Source organism: Biomphalaria glabrata, chromosome 14 (assembly GCF_947242115.1).
Source record: "Biomphalaria glabrata chromosome 14, xgBioGlab47.1, whole genome shotgun sequence".
Classification (NCBI taxonomy): Eukaryota; Metazoa; Mollusca; class Gastropoda; family Planorbidae; genus Biomphalaria; species Biomphalaria glabrata.
Window position 1 is genome coordinate 2,331,833 of NC_074724.1, and position 22,879 is coordinate 2,354,711.

At 34.2% G+C, this 22,879-nt stretch overlaps 1 long non-coding RNA gene across 4 annotated transcripts; it reads left to right on the top strand.

The window, feature by feature from the left end:
- The first annotated feature begins 1,155 nt into the window (after positions 1–1,155).
- On the top strand, positions 1,156–22,417 carry LOC106072873 (uncharacterized). Of its 4 annotated transcripts, none has more exons than XR_008774618.1 (8): positions 1,156–1,409; positions 1,687–1,835; positions 2,319–2,520; positions 4,755–4,953; positions 18,212–18,341; positions 18,465–18,760; positions 20,269–20,496; positions 20,616–22,417. It is a non-coding gene; the product is annotated as an uncharacterized LOC106072873 (long non-coding RNA). The 4 variants fall into 4 exon arrangements; XR_008774617.1 differs by having other exon boundaries at positions 18,485–18,760; XR_008774615.1 differs by having other exon boundaries at positions 18,212–18,760.
- The last annotated feature ends 462 nt before the right edge of the window (positions 22,418–22,879 follow it).

Genomic DNA, 22,879 nt, shown 5'->3' on the forward strand with positions numbered 1-22,879 from the left:
AATAAAAAGCGCATATAATCAGAACTGTAGCAAGCTTGTACCAAATTTTTCTTAAGGCAAGTGGTCCTTTCCAATGTTACATTTAACTTCTTCAAATTTAATTCGTTTCTTTTCATTTATGTTAAATAAGAACCAGTTTCTTACTACAGATCTATCGAAGCAAGTATATTTTTTTCTATGTATTTGTATATTTTAATTTTTTTTTTTTTATTGCATGCTAATTGAAAATGTTTTAAATATTTTCCTAACAATTTAAGAATACATGTTTTCTGTTATCTCTTAGCCTTATGGTAATTAGTTTCAAATGTATACATAACAATCAAACTTATTTTCTTCACTTTAAAATTTAGAGAGCTAGATCCAATTGGGGATTATCCCATTATGAAGTTAGTCAAAATCTAACTTAACTAAGACTTGTATTTGATTTATCAGCCTGTACACATTTTGTTACAACTTTCAGGTTAAGATGCTGAGTAGAGCTTAGTTCTCCTCAGATGTAGGGAATGAAAAGAATGACAAGTTATGAGGAACAGGAAAAAGCAGTGTAGCAAGCTTATCCAAAAGTTTTTTTAGTCAAGCCTAATCCATTCCTGTGGTTGTCTAGCCATTAAGAATTCTGGACCTGTTTCATCCTACTTTTCCATTCATCTATCTATTGAGCTTATAAGGCAAGTAGTTCATCGAAATGTTAAAATTTACCTTTTTTTTTTTTTTTCTCCGAGGTCAAGGCAAAGTTTATTCTCAATAAAATATCCTAATTAAAGCACAAATATTTCAAAACTATGAAACAACATATTTTGCCTTACAAGTATAGTGGTTACTTTTAAGCAATTTTTTTTAGATGCAATTTATTTTTTTAAATGCTCAGCTACTTGATATCTGGTTGAATTCAAATGATAATAATTGCCTCTTAATGTGTAATTATAAAATTATTTATTTAGCTTGTAGTTTTTTTTTGTTTTTTTTTGTATCAGTTCAAGATGAAGAGTATTAATTACTAATCAACTACAAGCCTGGGAGATTAAAGCCAAACCTGTAAACAGACAGGCCAGGTAAATATGAATAAAGAACTGAAACTAGAGGTAAACATCATTGGAAGTCTAATTGTAGGGCAATTATTTTTAATTCATATCTTGTTTATTTCTTAAAGTCAAACTATGCAGTACTTATAGTATTGGCTTAACTATTGTTTTCTTAGAAACAATGTTATTTTAAATATCATGAGATTGTGTATTTAAGAGATATTCTAGTTCAAGTTTCCATATTGCATCAGCTTAACAAGTGCACATTCTCTGCTGCCAACAGCATCAATTTGTCATCCAAGCAACAAATATTCTTTGGTAATCTGCTATCAGATGATGACAGTTTTCTCTTTGGCATTTTTATGAGTTAAAGCTTTCAAGGCCAAAGTGAGACTAAACTTTTTTTTCTTTATCTGCTAATTCTAAAACAATTTATCATTGCATTTTAAAAATAATAAACTTTTTATGCTTTATTCTCTACCATATTTCTGTGTTTTGGTCTGGCTTCAGATTTGCTTAGCATAATTCTGTACTACATATCAAGTTTATTTGATGCATTACTAAGCCTTGGACATCCTCATAACTAATATAATGTTAAAAGGCATTTATTAGTTTAAAGTTTAGGTCAATCAAATAAGATAATGTGATCCCAAACGGTTTTCAGGGCATCAGCTATCAGCAGTGATATACAAGTCTTCATTGCCAAACAGTGACCCGCTTTACTGTTCTTCAATGTCAAGAGTCTAGAAATGTCAGCCCAAAGAGATCAAGTTTGTGTCCAAGGTTACTTTGGTAATTCTTTAAGAACAATAGGTGAGTTAAATTCTAGTGTACCAGTCAAATAACTTGTAGCAAAGTGAAAAAAAAATCTGTTTATTTGAAAAGCTGAACAAATCTGTTTTAAAAACATAAAATGTTAGTTTTAGAGTACTAGTTTCCAGGTCCAGATAGTGTCAAGCTCAACTGTTTCTATGGCCAATGGTTAACCATGGGTTGTTTGGCCAGCAATGTTTTTAGATACTGCTCTAGTTTTAGGTTTATAAGATATATGTTTTCTTCTAAAAATAATCAATGAGTACTAAGATGTTAACTTTTTATAAGGTGGTGTACTTAATCACAACAGCTGCTTCGCATTTACTGTAAGGTTTGAATAGTGCATACATTTTCATAACTTTCCCTCTGGCTTGTAAGGTTCACATTTTATTGTTATTACTTTGTTTCCTTTTTTTTTTTTAGATTGACATTTTTCTTTCAATTTGTAAATTTGTTTCAACATTTCTTTTTTTTTTTTTAAAGACAGACGCTGTGTTGTTTATCTGCGGGTTAGCGGCTCAATCATTGTGCACTGATTTTCCACTGTTGCCTTGATACTCCACTGACGACTTGGTTCTCCACTGACGACTTGGTTCTTCACTGACGACTTGGTTCTCCACTGACGACTTGGTTCTCCACTGATGCCTTGATTGCCATAAGTTTATCTACTGATCTACAGATCAAGGTAATAAATATTCTTTTACTCTATAACCCAAGAGCATTTGCTTTAGGAAACATTGTTTTTACAATAGGTGCCTAATTCTGTTGTATGCTTCAGGACCCCTAGTAATAGTTTCTTAAACTTTCAGACAATAAGAGCTAGTTTAGAATAAAAACACAAAACTTAAGCCAGATCTGTAGTCTCTTTAAGTCCAGATAGGTAGCTTATAAAGTCTATTTGGGAAATTAGGTATCTTTAAAACTTGTACTTATACTAAAGCTATTTGAAGTATTTTTAAACTAAATATGTTTTTCTATTTAACCTTTTTTTATCCATTTGTTCGTGTTAGATTTACATTTTTTAAAATTGGTTATTATTTTTTAAAAAAATTAGTTAATCTCCTTTTGTTTAATAGGATAGCATTTCAAAACCTAAAACCTAAAAGTTGGAGTTGTTGGGTTGAAAACAAATAAATGAACTCACATCAGGCTGCATTACTTCCTAGAGAATTAAAGTAAGTAAGCAATTTGCTCCATTCTTCATGGTACATTTTTATATATAGCCAAATGAAAACTTGAAAGTGATTCTTATTTTAAAAAATGCCCTTCATGTAAAGGTCATCTGTTTTTGTGGCCTACAGTTAACGAGGGTGTCCTGTGGCCAGCACAATGACCAACTACTTTCCCCAACTAATGTTAGGTACACATTAGAGCTGGTTAGACTAAGAGGAGCCCAAAGCTCCCAAAATTTAAAATACCATGATTCGAACCTGGGACTTCCACTTCGGAAACTAAATGCTTTACCACTCAGCCACTATATCTCCTAGCAAAGAGAGATAATTGAAAAAAACTCAAAAAGTCCAGGAAATCTCCTGGAATTTTAAAATCTCTCCTTATATGTCCTGGAATTTCGACGATCAAAAAAAAAAAAAATTTGGCACCAGCGGATGGGCCGTGGGGCAGAAATAAATTCAAAATTAGAACAGAATATGTTAACTGCTTCTTGACAATAGATAGAGCTAATCTATTTATAGATTAGTATTGTTATTGTATCGATTTTTCCCTGAACACGTTGATTTCCATCCAAATCGCATCTGAAATCCGATAAGCACAAGCGAGTCTGGTAACTCAGTTGGCTGCCTTATTTGTCATAAGGACTGTCAGTCTCAGTGACTGTCCCTTGTCCTACACAGACAGCTAATCCAGTAACCCAACAAATTCATAGTTTTATATTACTGCTAAGAAGGCAATCAACACAAAGTCTTTTGAGCACTTCAAAGGCTGTTTGCCAAAATGGAAAGCTTCATCTCAATTACAAATGTTTCGCAACCTTTTCTGTAAAAATATCAATCAGATGCACTATTGTTGGTTGCCCTTAATTGCTTTATGGCCCAAGATCTCTTGAGCATGCTTCAGTCAGTTTCGCAAAGACTTAAAACACTAGCTGTTTTCAAAGAATGTACTTCTTTTGCAACACTGCTTATTGTAGATTTGACATGCACCAACAATCTTCTAAATTAAAAAAAAACAAAACTAAAGCCAGCGCTCGTGATGTTTTAAATTTCTAGATGGAAAGCAGAAAGTTTCTGCTGACAACAGCTCTCAAACTTGTTGAAAAATCTGCATTGAAGAATGCTATTTGCCCAAATACCCTTTGGAAGATTTTGATAGCTCCTTAAATGATTTATATGCCACTTTGAGCATCTTGGTTCTGCTTGGCCGTATCAGTGCAAATGACCATGATAGTATTAAATCTGAATTTATGCTATTGCACATTTCCATTTTAAACACAAGTTCTGCTGCCTCCAATTCTTCAGTGTCACCTCTGATAGACTGAATACTTTCTTTAGCCAGATTGTGAACACTGAATTTTCTAAACTCTGGTCAGTGATGGCAGGGATGTATACCACGAGTATGGTAATTTAATTTAATTATGAAACCTACATTAATCAACTTAATATTTTGGCGCAAACTTTATGTCCTGGAATTTAAAAATTTCTCCTGGAAAAGTCCTAGAAAACTCCTGGATTTCATATTGACTTTGGTGCAGAAACCCTTTATTTATTGAAGACAAAATGACCATCACAAAAAACACATTCTCATTAAACATTAAGTCTTGAGACAGAAAAAGTTCTTCTTGAATGAAAAATGTAGAAACTGCCACATATTAAAATGCACTAATTTTATCAATACTGCATTATATGTAATGCATTTAAATGTGATATATTTAACAGTGCATTTTTCTCAACTCACTTGTAGACTAAATGGTCAATTAAACATTGAGGTCAAGGAAAAAGGATGAACATTTCAAGGCTACAGGAGGAACATTTCAAGGCTACAGGAGGAACATTAAACATCTCTCTCACTGTGAAAAGATTCTATCGATCTACAACTGGTCAACATGTTTTATCTAAAGTTCATCTGCCATTTCTTCAAATGGAGCCATAGTCAGAATAAGGTAAGAAATATTCTTACTCTTCACAGCATTTATTTTTTGTAAAGCAATGATCCTGCATTAGTTGTATGTGGTATATGCATGGTTCCTGTATTTGTTTTGTATATTATGATGTCAGTAATTACTTCACAAACCCCCTCAGAATCCTCCTTGGCTAATGAATAAACCCAAATTAAATTTATCCCTCCTTAATTTCAAATAAGAAAATACAGACCCAAGCATACTACAAGTCCACTTTAGGGAACTGCAGGAGAGCTACGGAGATTGTGGCACCATCTACACAGACGGATCCAAAATGGAGGGAAAGGTCGCGTGTGCCTGCTCCTTTCGGAACAAAACAATCTCCCGTAGACTCCCCGATGGCTGCTCCATCTTTACGGCCGAATTGCACGCAATATTGCTTGCACTTATGGCCGTAAAAGCATCAGAAAGGAGTAAATTTATAATCTGCTCCGACTCCAAATCTGCATTGCAAGCTTTGGGGCGGATGAAGACTGACATCCCATTGGTACATAAGAGCCTGAAGCTGTTGGACCAAATAACAGCCGACCGTAGGAATGTCACCTTCATCTGGGTCCCCTCCCATGTTGGCATTGAGGGAAACCAAGCCGCAGACAGAGAAGCAAAGAGAGCCCTAAATCATGCGGTGTCAGGAACCCAAATTCCCTACTCGGACCTGAGATAAATATTTATATTTTCATGTTGGGAGTTAATGTGAGCCAAAAAAAATCTACTATTCCAAGTGTTTGGATATACAATTGCATGCAAAAAGGTCCTAACCCTAACACATTCAATGAACAATCATTATAAACAATTCCACCAAAGGTGCATCTATTTATTCATCATCACTCCTATGAGTTCCTCATGGAACATAGGGCCTCTACAAAAACATGCCACAGTCTCTCTGCTACTTCAAGTACACTGCGTCGCCATGTTCTTTTTGGTCTTCCTCTGCGTCTTGTTCCCTGGGGGTTCCAGTCTAAGACCTGCCTAGCTCTGTTGCTGGTATCTTTTCTAAGGGTGTGACCAATCCATCTCCACTTCCTCTCTGAGATCTGCACTTCTATATTTTTTTGCCCACTCATCTCCCACAGTTTGGTGTTTTCTACTTTGTCATACCAGTGTATTTTTAGAATATTTCTCAGGCATCTGTTGATGAAGGTCAGTATGTTTTTTTTTGCTGCTTCAGTTGTTCTCCATGTTTTAGAACCATACAGTAGGGCAGCCTTGACATTTGAGTTAAAGATTCTTAGCTTAGTCTTGTTTGAGATGTGAGGAGATTTCCAGGTTGGTTTTAGCTGTGTAAATGTCTGATGCGCTAGATTTATATGTAGATTGGTAGATTTATACGGCGTTTAATGTCTTCATCTGTTCCACCTGATATACTGGTATATAAAATTTTCTACTTGGTCTATTGTCTGAGAATCCAGTACTATGTCTCCAATTTGTTTATTGTTTACTTTAAGTACTTTAGTTTTTTGGTGGTTTATTTTGACGCCTACTCTTTTTCCTACTTTTCTTAAAGCTGTGACCTTTTCTTGCATATCCTGTAGCCTGTGTGATAATGGGGCTATGTCATCAGCGAATTCCAGATCTTCCAGCTTTTGTGTGAGAGTCTATTGGATTCATTTTTCTGCGTTAGAGAAGGCTTCTTTTGTGACCCAATCCAATGCTAGAAAGAACAGGAGTGGTGAAAGAAGACATCCCTGTTTGACTCCTGTTGTGACTGGAAATTCCTTTGACAGCTTGCCACAGTGGGTTACTTGGCAGGTGAAACCATCATAAAGGTTCTTGATTATGGATATTATTTTATTGGGGATCCCATAATGTCTCTTTACAGTCCATATATATTCTCTGTCGACACTGTCAAAAGCTTTTTCAAAGTAAACAAAAGTTGCATAGAGAGGAGATTGCCATTCGACACATTGTTCTACAATTTTTCTGAGTGTAGCTATTTGGTCAGCACAAGATCTCACTTTTCTGAATCCAGCCTGTTCTTCCCTTAGCTGTTCATTGCATGCTCCCTTTATTCTGTTTAGTAGGATTCTGCTGAAAATCTTGCTTGGTACTGACAGGAAAGTGATGCCTCACCATTTCTCACATTGTGATAGATCTCCACTCTTTAGTTTTTTTATTAGCAAGCCCTTTTTCCACTCACCTGGAGGTGTTTCTGTTAACCAAATTTTGTTGAATAGTTTGTGCATTTAGTCAACTATTTCACTTCCTCCTTCTTTAAGAACTTTGGGTGATAAGTTGTCACAGCCACTTTACCTGTCTTCATTTGTTTGAGTGCATTCCTTATTTCTTCTATTTATTGGGCTCCAGATATTCAACTGATGCACATTTGTTTGCATTCCTTATTTCTTCTATTTATTGGGCTCAAGATATTCAACTGATGCACATTTGTTTGAGTGCATTCCTTATTTCTTCTATTTATTGGGCTCCAGATATTCAACTGATGCACATTTGTTTGAGTGCATTCCTTATTTCTTCTATTTATTGGGCTCCAGATATTCAACTGATGCACATTTGTTTGAGTGCATTCCTTATTTCTTCTAGTTATTGGGCTCCAGATATTCAACTGATGCACATTTGTTTGAGTGCATTCCTTATTTCTTCTAGTTATTGGGCTCCAGATATTCAACTGATGCACATTTGCCCAAAAAAAAAAAAAGATTTAATCCATGTGCAGGTACAGTTGGGATTGTCATTTGTATCACACTCATCTCATTCATTGAGACTCTGCACTTAATGTGGTGATCAAAATGTATTTGCAATTCCCAGTGAAATCATTCTTTGAGTGCTTAAAAAAGAAATTCGTACAGATGTATATCTGTTTTAGACGTCTTTATTTATATTCCGATTGAACGTTTGTAACATATTCCGATTGAACGTTTGTAACATATTCCGATTGAACGTTTGTAACATATTCCGATTGAACGTTTGTAACAATACTTAAGTCACACTCAATGAACATATGAACGTGTCCATGAAAGGAAATATCGCCGCTCGCGATGCAACTCACACTACTCAACATTTGCACTTGCAGACCAACCAAATAGTTGCGGAGAAAACACATTTAATTGATGACTTTACTAAGTATAGCTTAGGACTTTCCAAAAGCGAAGACCGGACTCTTTAGCCATCTTCGTGTTTATAGGAATGATTAAAGGAGGACTTTTAAAAGCGAAGACTGGACTCCTTAGCCATCTTCGTGTTTATAGGAATGATTAACGGAGGACTTTTAAAAGCGAAGACTGGGCTCCTTAGCCATCTTCGTGTTCATAATAATGATTAACGGAGGAATTTTAAAAGTGAAGACTGGGCTCTGCAGCCATCTTCATGTTTAAAGGATGTAGTTGAGGACTTTTGTTTCAAAGAAGATCGGTCTCCATGACCATGTTCGTTATTATAGGAAAGGATATTGTATTAATTTGTGAAAAATTGAGGATTTGTAGCTGAGGACTAGATGTAGTAATATAGTCATCAATTGAATTGTTGATCCAAGACGAAATAGTTGGTTATGGCTGTGCATTTGTAGACAACCCAGCAGTGCACATACTTTTTCTTGTTTTGCTTTCTTTCACGTGCTACAATGCCTTGGACAAAGCATCATCATAACTTGGAATGTTAAAAGGCATAAAAAAAAAACTCATAGAAGAATGAGTTTGTAAAATAACCGGTTCTTTTGGTTCAGTTGAATAATAGTTGGGACATAATTAGTTGAGTGCAAGCTTTGATGCTGTCAACCTCTCAACATTAGTTGAGGCCGAAGGTTTGTGAGGCTGTTAGCCCTCAAACTGTCTACTTGTAGACCACCTTCAAATACAGTAAAGCGCGACGTATTCGTTGAAAGCACGCTCCGCTCAGTTCACAGCTTGATGAACGAGTGGTCAACAAGTGGCCAAACAGGAGTCAGTCAGCAGCTGATTCAGCCTCCAACATTAGTTGGAGCCGAAGTTTGTGAGGCTAATTTAGCCCTCAAACGGGCTACTTGTTAGACCACCTTCAAATACTAGTTTGAACCTGATGCCTTCGTGTGGTCCCGTTATGCTCCGTGTAGCTTGATGATTGGTCGGTCAACAAGTGCGATGGTTGTCAGTGAAAAAGGCGAGCATGAAACTTTTTTTGGGCTACAGCTATTCAACTGATGCACGTTTGCAAAACAAAAGTTTAAAAAAAGGATGTAAATATAAGCTATCAGATATATGATGATTGTGCAGGAACAGTTGGGATTGTCGTTTGTATCACGCTTATCTCTTATCCATTGAGACACTGTGAAGTGATGTAACTAGTAAGGTTTTGTAACAACTTTATTGAATTGTAATCTACAAACATTTGTGTACAAATGTGTGATAATCAGCAGGTCTGTGATCTCTGCACTTTAATGTGGTGATCAAAATGTATTTGCCATTCCCAGTGAAATCATTCTTTGAGTGCTTAAAAAAGAAATTCGTACAGATGAATAGCTGTGTTAGACGTCTTTATTTATATTCCGATTGAACGTTTGTAACAATAATTAAGTCACACTCAATGAACATATGAACGTGTCCATCAAAGGAAATATCGCCGCTCGTGATGCAACTCACACTACTCAACATTTGCACTTGCAGACCAACCAAATAGTTGCGGAGAAAACACATTTAATTGATGACTTTACTAAGTAAAGCTTAGGACTTTCCAAAAGCGAAGACCGGACTCTTTAGCCATCTTCGTGTTTATAGGAATGATTAAAGGAGGACTTTTAAAAGCGAAGACTGGACTCCTTAGCCATCTTCGTGTTTATAGGAATGATTAACGGAGGACTTTTAAAAGCGAAGACTGGGCTCCTTAGCCATCTTTGTGTTCATAATAATGATTAACGGAGGAATTTTAAAAGTGAAGACTGGGCTCTGCAGCCATCTTCATGTTTAAAGGATGTAGTTGAGGACTTTTTTTTCAAAGAAGATCGGTCTCCATGACCATCTTCGTTATTATAGGAAAGGATATTGTATTACTTTGTGAAAAATTGAGGATTTTTAGCTGAGGACTAGATGTAGTAATATAGTCATCAATTGAATTGTTGATCCAAGACGAAATAGTTGGTTATGGCTGTGCATTTGTAGAAAACCTAGCAGTGCACATCCTTTTTCTTGTTTTGCTTTTTTTCACGTGCTACAATGCCTTGGACAAAGCATCATCATAACTTGGAATGTTAAAAGGCATAAAAAAAAAACTCATAGAAGAATGAGTTTGTAAAATAACCGGTTCTTTTGGTTCAGTTGAATAATAGTTGGGACATAATTAGTTGAGTGCAAGCTTTGATGCTGTCAACCTCTCAACATTAGTTGAGGCCAAAGGTTTGTGAGGCTGTTAGCCCTCAAACTGTCTACTTGTAGACCACCTTCAAATACAGTAAAGCGCGACGTATTCGTTGAAAGCACGCTACGCTCAGTTCACAGCTTGATGAACGAGTGGTCAACAAGTGGCCAAACAGGAGTCAGTCAGCAGCTGATTCAGCCTCCAACATTAGTTGGAGCCGAAGTTTGTGAGGCTAATTTAGCCCTCAAACGGGCTACTTGTTAGACCACCTTCAAATACTAGTTTGAACCTGATGCCTTCGTGTGGTCCCGTTATGCTCCGTGTAGCTTGATGATTGGTCGGTCAACAAGTGCGATGGTTGTCAGTGAAAAAGGCGAGCATGAAACTTTTTTTGGGCTCCAGCTATTCAACTGATGCACGTTTGCAAAACAAAAGTTAAAAAAAAGGATGTAAATATAAGCTATCAGATATATGATGATTGTGCAGGAACAGTTGGGATTATCGTTTGTATCACGCTTATCTCTTATCCATTGAGACACTGTGAAGTGATGTAACTAGTAAGGTTTTGTAACAACTTTATTGAATTGTAATCTACAAACATTTGTGTACAAATGTGTGATAATCAGCAGGTCTGTGATCTCTGCACTTTAATGTGGTGATCAAAATGTATTTGCCATTCCCAGTGAAATCATTCTTTGAGTGCTTAAAAAAGAAATTCGTACAGATGTATAACTGTGTTAGACGTCTTTATTTATATTCCGATTGAACGTTTGTAACAATAATTAAGTCACACTCAATGAACATATGAACGTGTCCATCAAAGGAAATATCGCCGCTCGTGATGCAACTCACACTACTCAACATTTGCACTTGCAGACCAACCAAATAGTTGCGGAGAAAACACATTTAATTGATGACTTTACTAAGTATAGCTTAGGACTTTCCAAAAGCGAAGACCGGACTCTTTAGCCATCTTCGTGTTTATAGGAATGATTAAAGGAGGACTTTTAAAAGCGAAGACTGGACTCCTTAGCCATCTTCGTGTTTATAGGAATGATTAATGGAGGAATTTTAAAAGCGAAGACTGGGCTCCTTAGCCATCTTCGTGTTTATAGGAATGATTAAAGGAGGACTTTTAAAAGCGAAGACTGGACTCCTTAGCCATCTTCGTGTTTATAGGAATGATTAACGGAGGACTTTTAAAAGCGAAGACTGGGCTCCTTAGCCATCTTCGTGTTCATAATAATGATTAACGGAGGAATTTTAAAAGTGAAGACTGGGCTCTGCAGCCATCTTCATGTTTAAAGGATGTAGTTGAGGACTTTTTTTTCAAAGAAGATCGGTCTCCATGACCATCTTCGTTATTATAGGAAAGGATATTGTATTAATTTGTGAAAAATTGAGGATTTTTAGCTGAGGACTAGATGTAGTAATATAGTCATCAATTGAATTGTTGATCCAAGACGAAATAGTTGGTTATGGCTGTGCATTTGTAGACAACCCAGCAGTGCACATACTTTTTCTTGTTTTGCTTTCTTTCACGTGCTACAATGCCTTTGACAAAGCATCATCATAACTTGGAATGTTAAAAGGCATAAAAAAAAAAACTCATAGAAGAATGAGTTTGTAAAATAACCGGTTCTTTTGGTTCAGTTGAATAATAGTTGGGACATAATTAGTTGAGTGCAAGCTTTGATGCTGTCAACCTCTCAACATTAGTTGAGGCCGAAGGTTTGTGAGGCTGTTAGCCCTCAAACTGTCTACTTGTAGACCACCTTCAAATACAGTAAAGCGCGACGTATTCGTTGAAAGCACGCTCCGCTCAGTTCACAGCTTGATGAACGAGTGGTCAACAAGTGGCCAAACAGGAGTCAGTCAGCAGCTGATTCAGCCTCCAACATTAGTTGGAGCCGAAGTTTGTGAGGCTAATTTAGCCCTCAAACGGGCTACTTGTTAGACCACCTTCAAATACTAGTTTGAACCTGATGCCTTCGTGTGGTCCCGTTATGCTCCGTGTAGCTTGATGATTGGTCGGTCAACAAGTGCGATGGTTGTCAGTGAAAAAGGCGAGCATGAAACTTTTTTTGGGCTCCAGCTATTCAACTGATGCACGTTTGCAAAACAAAAGTTAAAAAAAAGGATGTAAATATAAGCTATCAGATATATGATGATTGTGCAGGAACAGTTGGGATTGTCGTTTGTATCACGCTTATCTCTTATCCATTGAGACACTGTGAAGTGATGTAACTAGTAAGGTTTTGTAACAACTTTATTGAATTGTAATCTACAAACATTTGTGTACAAATGTGTGATAATCAGCAGGTCTGTGATCTCTGCACTTTAATGTGGTGATCAAAATGTATTTGCCATTCCCAGTGAAATCATTCTTTGAGTGCTTAAAAAAGAAATTCGTACAGATGTATAACTGTGTTAGACGTCTTTATTTATATTCCGATTGAACGTTTGTAACAATAATTAAGTCACACTCAATGAACATATGAACGTGTCCATCAAAGGAAATATCGCCGCTCGTGATGCAACTCACACTACTCAACATTTGCACTTGCAGACCAACCAAATAGTTGCGGAGAAAACACATTTAATTGATGACTTTACTAAGTATAGCTTAGGACTTTCCAAAAGCGAAGACCGGACTCTTTAGCCATCTTCGTGTTTATAGGAATGATTAAAGGAGGACTTTTAAAAGCGAAGACTGGACTCCTTAGCCATCTTCGTGTTTATAGGAATGATTAACGGAGGACTTTTAAAAGCGAAGACTGGGCTCCTTAGCCATCTTCGTGTTCATAATAATGATTAATGGAGGAATTTTAAAAGTGAAGACTGGGCTCTGCAGCCATCTTCATGTTTAAAGGATGTAGTTGAGGACTTTTTTTCAATGATGATCAGTCTCCATGACCATCTTTGTACTTATAGTAAAGGATATTGTATTAATTTTTGAAAAATTGAAGATTTTTAGCTGAGGACTAGAGGTAGTAATATAGTCATCAATTGAATTGTTGATCCAAGACAAAATAGTTGGTTATATCTGTGCATTTGTAGACAACCCCAGCAGTGCTTATCCTTTTTCTTGTTTTGCTTTTTTTCACGTGCTACAATGCCCTGGACAAAGCATCATCATAACTTGGAATGTTAAAAGGCATAAAAAAAAAATCAAAGAAGAATGAGTTTGTAAAATAACCGGTTCTTTCGGTTCAGTTGAATAATAGTTGGGACATAATTAGTTTTATCTGTCATATTTCTTAGTTTTACCTGTCATAATTTCTTAATTTTACCTGTCATATTTTCATAGTTTTACCTGTTATAATTTCTTAGTTTTACCTGTCATAATTTCTTAATTTTACCTGTCATATTTTCATAGTTTTACCTGTTATAATTTCTTAGTTTTACCTGTCATATTTTCATAGTTTTACCTGTCATAATTTCTTAGTTTTACCTGTCATATTTTCATAGTATTACATTACATAATTTCTTAGTTTTACCTGTCATATTTTCATAGTTTTACCTGTCATAATTTCTTAGTTTTACCTGTCATATTTTCATAGTATTACATTACATAATTTCTTAGTTTTACCTGTCATATTTTCATAGTTTTACCTGTCATATTTTCTTAGTTATACCTGTCATAGTATCTTGTGTAACATGTTTATCACTTGTAATGACTGTGGTCTATTTCACTAGTACACCATTAACATATGCTGGACAAAATTCCAGTTTTACTTCAATATTATACACTGTTGCTTGAGCTTCATTGGTATTAACATTATTAATTTGTTACCTATTCTGATTTCCAATTACTTATCTATTTCTTGGTACATTATATTTTTGGAGAATTAGATTCTTGTCTTTAATGTTGATGATAAGTTTCTCTTTGGTGATCTAGATTCCAATAATATTGCTTTTAACAGGATGCATTTCTTTCTTTGTTCTTCTATTAATGAGTTAATAACACTCAAAGTCTTTCCACTTAGTTTACAGATGAATATATTTGAACAAGTATCTTCATTGTAATTGCAAGTTTTACAGATAGTCTGAAAATAACTATGTATGTCATCAGTTTCTTTTAAGTCCCTCATTTTTCGCCTATAGATAGTCTCTTTATGTTCACGCTTGATAGTTTCTGTTATGTCGACTTGCAGCTTTAATTTTTAGTTTCTTTTTTTGAACTTCTAATTCTTTGTCTGGTTTTGCTTTCTTTTAATTTCTTTCAGCATCTAGTTGCATTTCTCTCTTCTCTTTGTGCTCTCGCCAACTCCTTTCAATATCAGCTTTCTTTTCTTTCCATTTATTTCAAAACATCTTTTTCTTCATCTTTAAGACCAAACAAGTCAGCAACTTTCTTTAATTCAATATATCCATCCATGTATCTATTAATACTTATCAAATGTCCCAATGCATTCTGTACTCTTTTATAGATAATTATGATATCTATCATCTTTTATAGTTTACAATCACTGACAATATTATCAAGCCAATACTATTGTGATTAACATAACACACTCAATTGTCAACAACCTAATAATCAATGTCACAATCAATTATGTTTTTACAATATATTATTTGTTCATATAATTGTCCTAACAAGGAGAAAACAAAATTAATAAAATATTATAATTTAAAAAAATGTAACAAAAAGTATACCAAAATGTAACAATTATATAAATGATGATATGATGATGACTGAGTGTCCTTGCACTGAAAACTTTGATTAAATTGAGGAGGATTCAAGCAACACATTGACCTCACTCTCTTACCCTAAAGTACATCCTGTTCCAAAAGCAAGATTTGGTCTATATATAAAAACAAACCAGTACAGCTGGAAAAAGACGGAGAAAATTTTCAAGAAATACTACATATACTAACAAATATCAATAACAATGACTTAAAGACCCCAAGAAATTGTGCACAATATTAATACAATGTAAACATTAAACAAAACAATAGTCTAAACACAAAAACCTACTAGTGTTAAATCTGTGACCTCTAAAACCTTAATTTCTGATCATATATATATATTACACATTGAAAAAAAAACAAAATTTAACAAGGGCACAATATCAGTGATACCAAATTTTGACAAGAACACTACTGTAACCAGCTGTCTAAATATAGAACATATACAAATTAAAAATGAAAATCCAAATTATCAGTAATATATTTCAATACTGATTATCTTCCTGTAATGTCATTGAATACTAGCACTGATATAGCTCATCACTTTGAAGAGCGCTTCTTAATCTTTTCACTGTCCAACTTCAATAGAATGTATATATAAATATATATACTTTTACTGCACAAAATTACTGACTGTTACTTGAGAAATATAATATACATCAGCACAAAATTACTGCCTGTGTCAAAATTTACAATAACTGTCCAACTTTAATACAATATATATATACTTGTACTGCACAAAATTACTATTATTTGAATGAGATATATAATATACACAATTTTACTGTCTGCCTGTGTCAAAATTTACAATTACAGTTCAACTGCACAAAATTACTGACTTTACATTATGAGAGATATAATATATATTGACACAAATTTACTATTATCCTGTCTGAAAATGTACAATTACAGTTCTTATTGTTACAGAATAATATGGCTAAATTGAAAACTTGGGCTCCAAAACATTTTAATGAGTGTAATCAATGATGAGAAATAAACAATTAAAAACATAACAATTATCAGCAGTCAATATCTGAATATCACAGCTTTACACAACTTGTACTTGAATCTGGTTCTCACCTTAACTCTGCTGGCCCTCTACTGTGTCGGCCTGGCTTGACCCAACTGTGTTAAAAAACAGTCCAAAGTCAGCTAACCATATCACCATTGACCTAGTTGGGGATTGTTTACATCAGTCTTTTTTAAGAATACACGCCTGTGTCACATGTGTTGGTTAATTACACTGAGCCACAGTGACCAGCCTCACAGTTAAAACATTAATTTCATAGCTTGAATATACCTATATTATTCAGCACATACAAGTTCATATATTGCTTGTACTGTTCACACCAACAGTATTCTCAAAACCCAAGACCCAACATTATTCTTACCATGTGATTGAACTCGTGTTACCTACTTAGAATCTTTTTCAAATATAAATTATTACAATTAGATCAAATTCATATAATAAGTCAATAATTTATAATAATTTGATAATAATATCTCGATGTTATAGTCATATTAATTGTTGGTGCACCTTCAACTGTTTACGAGTGTTTGATTTATGATAGGGCAAAGCAATTGTGAATATATAATATTTAAAATGGATTTTTATTAATTTATGTACATTTTTACTATTTGCACCATCTGAGCTGTGAATGAATCTTGTCTTTAATGAACAAACTTTATAAAATTTAGCTTTGAAGGGGGAATAACCCTTGAGGGATTTAGGGCACGACATGGCCTTAATTGTGCTGATGTGCCCAAAATCCAAAATATCAATACCTTCCAACTGTTCGGCATCTATACGGTGATCAATTTTTGGAATACTTTATCCCTCATACCAACTGTTGGGCAACTCAAGTGTGTCCTGTCAGCTATTGGGGCACCACAAGTGTCCTAACTACTGTTTGGGCACCTCAAATATCCTTTTATCTGTTGAGGCACCTTAGGTATTATATCTATTGTTGAAGCACTTCAAATGTCGTATCATTTGTAGGGGCATATCATTTATCCTAACAACTGTTGGGTACCTCAATAATCTTATTTTTTGGGGCACTCCAAGTGTTCTGACAATTGTTAGGCACCTCATCCATCATACCGCCTGTTGTTCACCTCAAGTCTGTCCAATCAGTTGTTGGGGCACCATAAGTGTCCCAGCACCTTTTTAGGTCTATATATATAGACAGAGAGATAGATATATTTATATGTATTATATATACTATATATACACACACACATATATATATAATATTATATACACACACACACACATGTATATAATATTATATATATATACACACACACATGTATATAATATTATGTATACACACACATGTATACATTATATACACACACATGTATATAATATTATATACACACACATGTATATAATACTATATGTACACATATAATATTATGTATACACACACATGTATACATTATATACACACACATGTATATAATTCTATATGTACACACACACACATGTATATAATATTATATATATACACACACGCATGTAATATTATATATATATATATATATATATATATATATATATATATATATATATATATATATATATATATATATATATATATATATACACATGTATATAATATTATATATACACATACACATGTATATATTATATATATACACACACATATGTAATATTATATATACACACACATATATCTATCTATCTATATGTATATATATATATGTACACATATATATATATATATATATATATATATATATATATATATATATAATATATATACATATATATATATATATATAATATTATATATATACACACACACACATATATATATATAATATTATGTATATATATATACACATATATATTATATATATGGTGATTGCAAAGTCTAACATAGGGACAAGTAAGATGCTTGGGGTTTGATTCAGTGAAAGAATGTTGGACAAGCAGAAGTGTTATGGAGTGTGTGTGTTTCTTTGGTGACTGTGGAAAGAGGTTAGCGATTGGATGTGAATGATGCAAAAGTGGCATAGTCGTCACTTGGCCTTAGTTAGGGGAGACAACTCCAGAATGTCAGACTGAAAGGTTGTGTTTATTGTAGTGAGTTAGATTGTAAGAAATGTTATGACTTCAGTCTACTACATTTATTTCCTGTTATCACAAGTATTATAAATGTTCTATTTAGTTTTGTTCACAAGGAAGTTGTTCAAGTTATTGTTAAGTTTTATTAGCTCAGATCTATTATGCCTTCAACAGTTTGTCTACCAGCAGTTTGGTGTTACAAGTCAACAACAGTCAGACTAAATTAAATAAAGCCATGTCTATTTCTACATCATTTTGTTGCTACTAACCTGTTGTTACTAACAACTAACTTGAAATGGGAGAGGTGAGTTATTATTTAAATCATGCTAAACTCCTCAAATTCTATAGAATTGCAGAGAACTGACATAAAACATAAAATGTGTATTCTAATTGTAACTTTTCCTGAACTTTGCATTTTTTCTCCTAGATTTTCATTTTTTCCTGAAGTCATTTCAGTTCTCAATTATTTTGTGCACAAGTTACAAGAACAAATTCAAGTGAGAGAGGTCACTAAGACTTTGTCTTCTCATAAGAATGGATGGCTGCCTGGTCATGTGGTATGTGCGCTGGACTGTTGTGTGGTCATCTTGATGCTCATAGCTTGCCTGATGCCATTTATTCTGCTGGACGTTTGGTCAAGGAAGTAGATTCTCTTCAACTCTCAAGGAACAATCAAAACATGTCAAACATTTGACAAGAATATCAAGCAAGTGCAGTGTACATGTAAGTAATGTTGAAACATTATCTGATCTCATTTATGCATTCTTGAAGACAATCTGCAGCCACTAAATCACTTACCTCAGATCTGGATAAAGTGGTTGACTCTTCTTCATTAAGACTAGAACAGAAAGAGTTTATAACTCTTTTACTCCACTTTCTGTCAGGTGTTTTATGATCATTTGTCACATCACAAAGAAGCTTAGTTTATTAAGCACTGGTTGTATATGACTGTGTGCTTTGTGTGTGAATGTTGTTCCTGTTTACTTCTATAATATCATTGCTATAAAAGTAATCCTGAGAAGAGTGGTAATCAAACTGAATTTCCATTTGTTTTAATCTTATCTAGTGGGCATTTTAAACTTCATCATTGCTTACATTTTCATTTTTTTAAAGTACATTTTTAAAGAAATACAATACATAAGAATAGACAAAGAAGAGCAAACAATATGGAGATTGGCTGGAGCCATATAAAGAAACTGAAATCAAATTAAAAAAAAAATATCAAGAAGAACATTAAAAAGCCATTTTGAAAAGACAATAACTCCATTATTGACCGATTTATTTTTTCGCTTAATATGAATGAATGCTGGATTAATAAATTAATGGAACATTTTCTGAACCTGCCTCTCCCTCCTTCTCCTGGTCAAGCAAATGTATAGATCCAATACACTTTATAGTATGTTCCAATGAGCTTCAATTTGAGAGTAATCTTCCATTAAAAACATTAATTTATTCAACTCTTGAATCAGTAACGCCTTACATTAGAAATTCCTGTACACGATTATTTCAAAATCAATGTTATATCTAGAATCCTAGATATAGATCTCTAACTAAATTTAAATTTACAGTTTCCCCCGTGTGGCCAACGAGCTAGTAATTCTTTTCTCAAGTGTTAAATTTATAGGAAAATCATTAGTCATTTAAGATCAGCTGTCAGGGTTCCCACGATCCAGGTTCCATGAATGATAGAACTGAAAAGAGATGTTGTAAAAAGAATATGTGTAGAGAGATTTTGAAACAATATAAACAGTCTCTGCAGCTCTCTGGAAATATTGTTGTTGCCAACAAAACCAATGAGTTTGGTAAACATGCAAAATAGCTTAGAAAGTTGGGATTCAATTTTTCTAGAAATACACAAACGTTAGAGCAGACTTTTCACTCTAAATATTCAAGCTTTCTGTATTCTGTACACCAGATCCACTAACTAGCTAATTTTATTTCTAGTTTTCTGGCATAATTGAAAATCTCCAATAAGTTCCTTAGACTATAATGGCTTAATAAACCTTGCAATGTTTTTTTCACTTAATTTGGGTTCTTTGCTGCTTAATTAGATGTCTTGGGTGTATTTTTTTACTTTAAAGTTTATTCATAAAATACTAAGTTAAAACATAAAGTCAAAGCTGCATCATCATAATAGTTTTGTTTAACATGAAAAGAAAAGCAATCCAAGAATATTTTTTTTCCTTTTCAAGGCAAACATTTTTCTTATTTATTTTCTTATTCTTATTTAGACCAGCATGATGAAGATGTAGACCAACATGATGAAGATGTAGACCAACATGATGAAGGTGTAGACCAACATGATGAAGATGTAGACCAACATGATGAAGATGAAGACCAGCATGATGAAGATGTAGACCAACATGATGAAGATGTAGACCAACATGATGAAGATGTATACCAACATGAAGATGAAATGTAAACCAAAATATTGATCAAGAGATGTATGGAATAAAATGGTAAGCAATGCTATGTATATCAATTTATATTTTCTTTATACTAAACCCCTAAGAAAAGCTTTGCCAAGTTTTGTGTTTAACTATGAAAATATTTTGATCAATTTTTGGTCTCTTTACAGTGAACATCTTGAGAAGTAAAACAATTCCTAGAGGCAAAGACACAGACACAGTAGATACATTAGAGATTGTTTCCTTGTGCTCTAAGGGAACCTGCGTCTGAAAGAAATGAACATATCCCCAATGCTACTTCAAATCCAGACCTTCTCAAGACAATCTTAGTGACCAAGCTGCAATACAGGACCCAGTAGGAAACAATGAAGAATCTTCCCAACCTCAGGTTGAGTACCCATGCTCACCTACTAGAGTGGCAGGGCGTACTTCTACACCACAGTTAGACATCCTGAACCCTGTAACCCATTCTCACAACATGGTTACATTACCAGAAGTGGTTGCAAAGTCAGAAAGCCTAACAGATACAATGTGAACAATCATTTCTAATACAGGTACAAGTATTCTTATGATGTTTTTTGTAAGAACTAATTAGTTGGAATCACCATAATTGACTTGTAACTTGTTCTATATTTATCTTGACAATCAGTCCAGTCATTTGTTCATTTATTTTTTTAATATTCCTTTTTTTTCCCTCCATCTTCTTGTTCCTTTCAGTTAATTGTTTTTATCTTTTTTGTTTTTGGAGGAGGGAGGGGCTGTGGTATATTATTATTATTATTGAAGTCACAACACCAAAGCCTTGTTACATTATGCTTTTAATTCCATTTATTATCTCCCCTGCTTTTGTGTGCTATCATATTCATGTTCATTAGTGTCACACTTTTCTCTATGCTTTTTATAGTGTAAATAGTGACCTGACATTATTTAGATCTATCATAATATGTTATATTGTATTATTATATTTAAAATAAAACTGTGAACATTTTCTATGCTGCTATAAATATGAATGTTTTGCTGTGTTGCTATGAATGCAGTTTTGAGTTTTAGTCCAAAATCATAGATGAGACATTGTTCCATAAAGAGAGAGTCTATTAATATGTACTGTTTGGTATTGTCAGACATCACTAAAGCATTGAGTTCATCCCCATAGTCTATTTAAAACTTTCAAATACTAATTCACTTTGTCTTATCTAATGGTGATCATGGGGTATCCACTTTGTCATCTCCATAGTCTCTGGTGTGAACACTGGTGGCTGCCTGGTTGTGCGGTTAGTGCGCTGGACTGTCGTTCGGATTTATCGACCGTCGAGGGTTCAAACCCTGCCCGCTCCCATCCCCCGTCGTCCTGCGGGAGGTTTGGACTAGGAAGTAAACTATCTTCAACTCTGAAGGAACATCCGAAACATGTAAAACATTTTACAAACAACACTCACTGTCCTGTTGGAGTTTAGGGCTAGGATGTAATCTCTATTTCTGATAAAACACATGTAAAACCAACAAACCAAACAGTAGACCTAGACTTTATTAACAGGTCATGCAAACATTTTTTTATAATTGTGAACTGACGCTCCCAGAGCTATTTTTATGTATTATTATTTTTGCTACTTTTGTAGACTAGCGCTAAGCTGTATGCTTATAATTCCACCTATTATTATATGTGTTAAGGCGATGCTGTTTACTGTACTGTTGATCAGGGGTTTGAGTGTCAGTTTTAATTATTCTGTATTTGGGACTGCCAGTAAGTTTCAGAATTTTATATTTTAAAATTTACTATATGTAAATCTACTTTATATTCTGGTTATATATGGTACATTATTTTTCAAAATAATTGGCAGTTTGTTTTTCAAAGTTTGTTTTTAAAATGATGGCCACTTCTTATGTTTATGTACTAGATCTTGTCCTTATGTTTTTGTATTTTTATCTGCAGTGTTTTGTAACTGCTGCTTTAGTCATTGAAATTAAAGTCTCATTTTTTGCATTTCTTCTCTATGTTTCTTGACTTTGTTTTTATTAAGCCCCTTAGTCACAGAGGGGCACAGATACAACCCACCCAGTAGCTTTATTATTTGGCAACTGTAGCTTCTTTTTAGCCCAGACTAGACATGATCTTGGGCCCCACCATGCTAACAAAATACTAATACATAATTACCTTGCTTTAGTTGAATGAAACTTGGGCAATTAGTTAAAAGCTTCTATAGAATTCACTTGGAGGTCAGGTGGCTGAGCAGTAAAGTACATGGCTTCCAAACATGGGTCCAGGGTTTGAATCTTTTCTTTTAGTACCGGTACATGGTGATTGGACAATATAAGTTATATATCTCTAAGACATCAATACAACTTTTTATAAATAAAATCACATCAGAATTCCTTTGAGTGGCAGCCTGAAAGACTGAAATCCTCTCTAGTCAATACAGTGGACTGAAACCCAGCA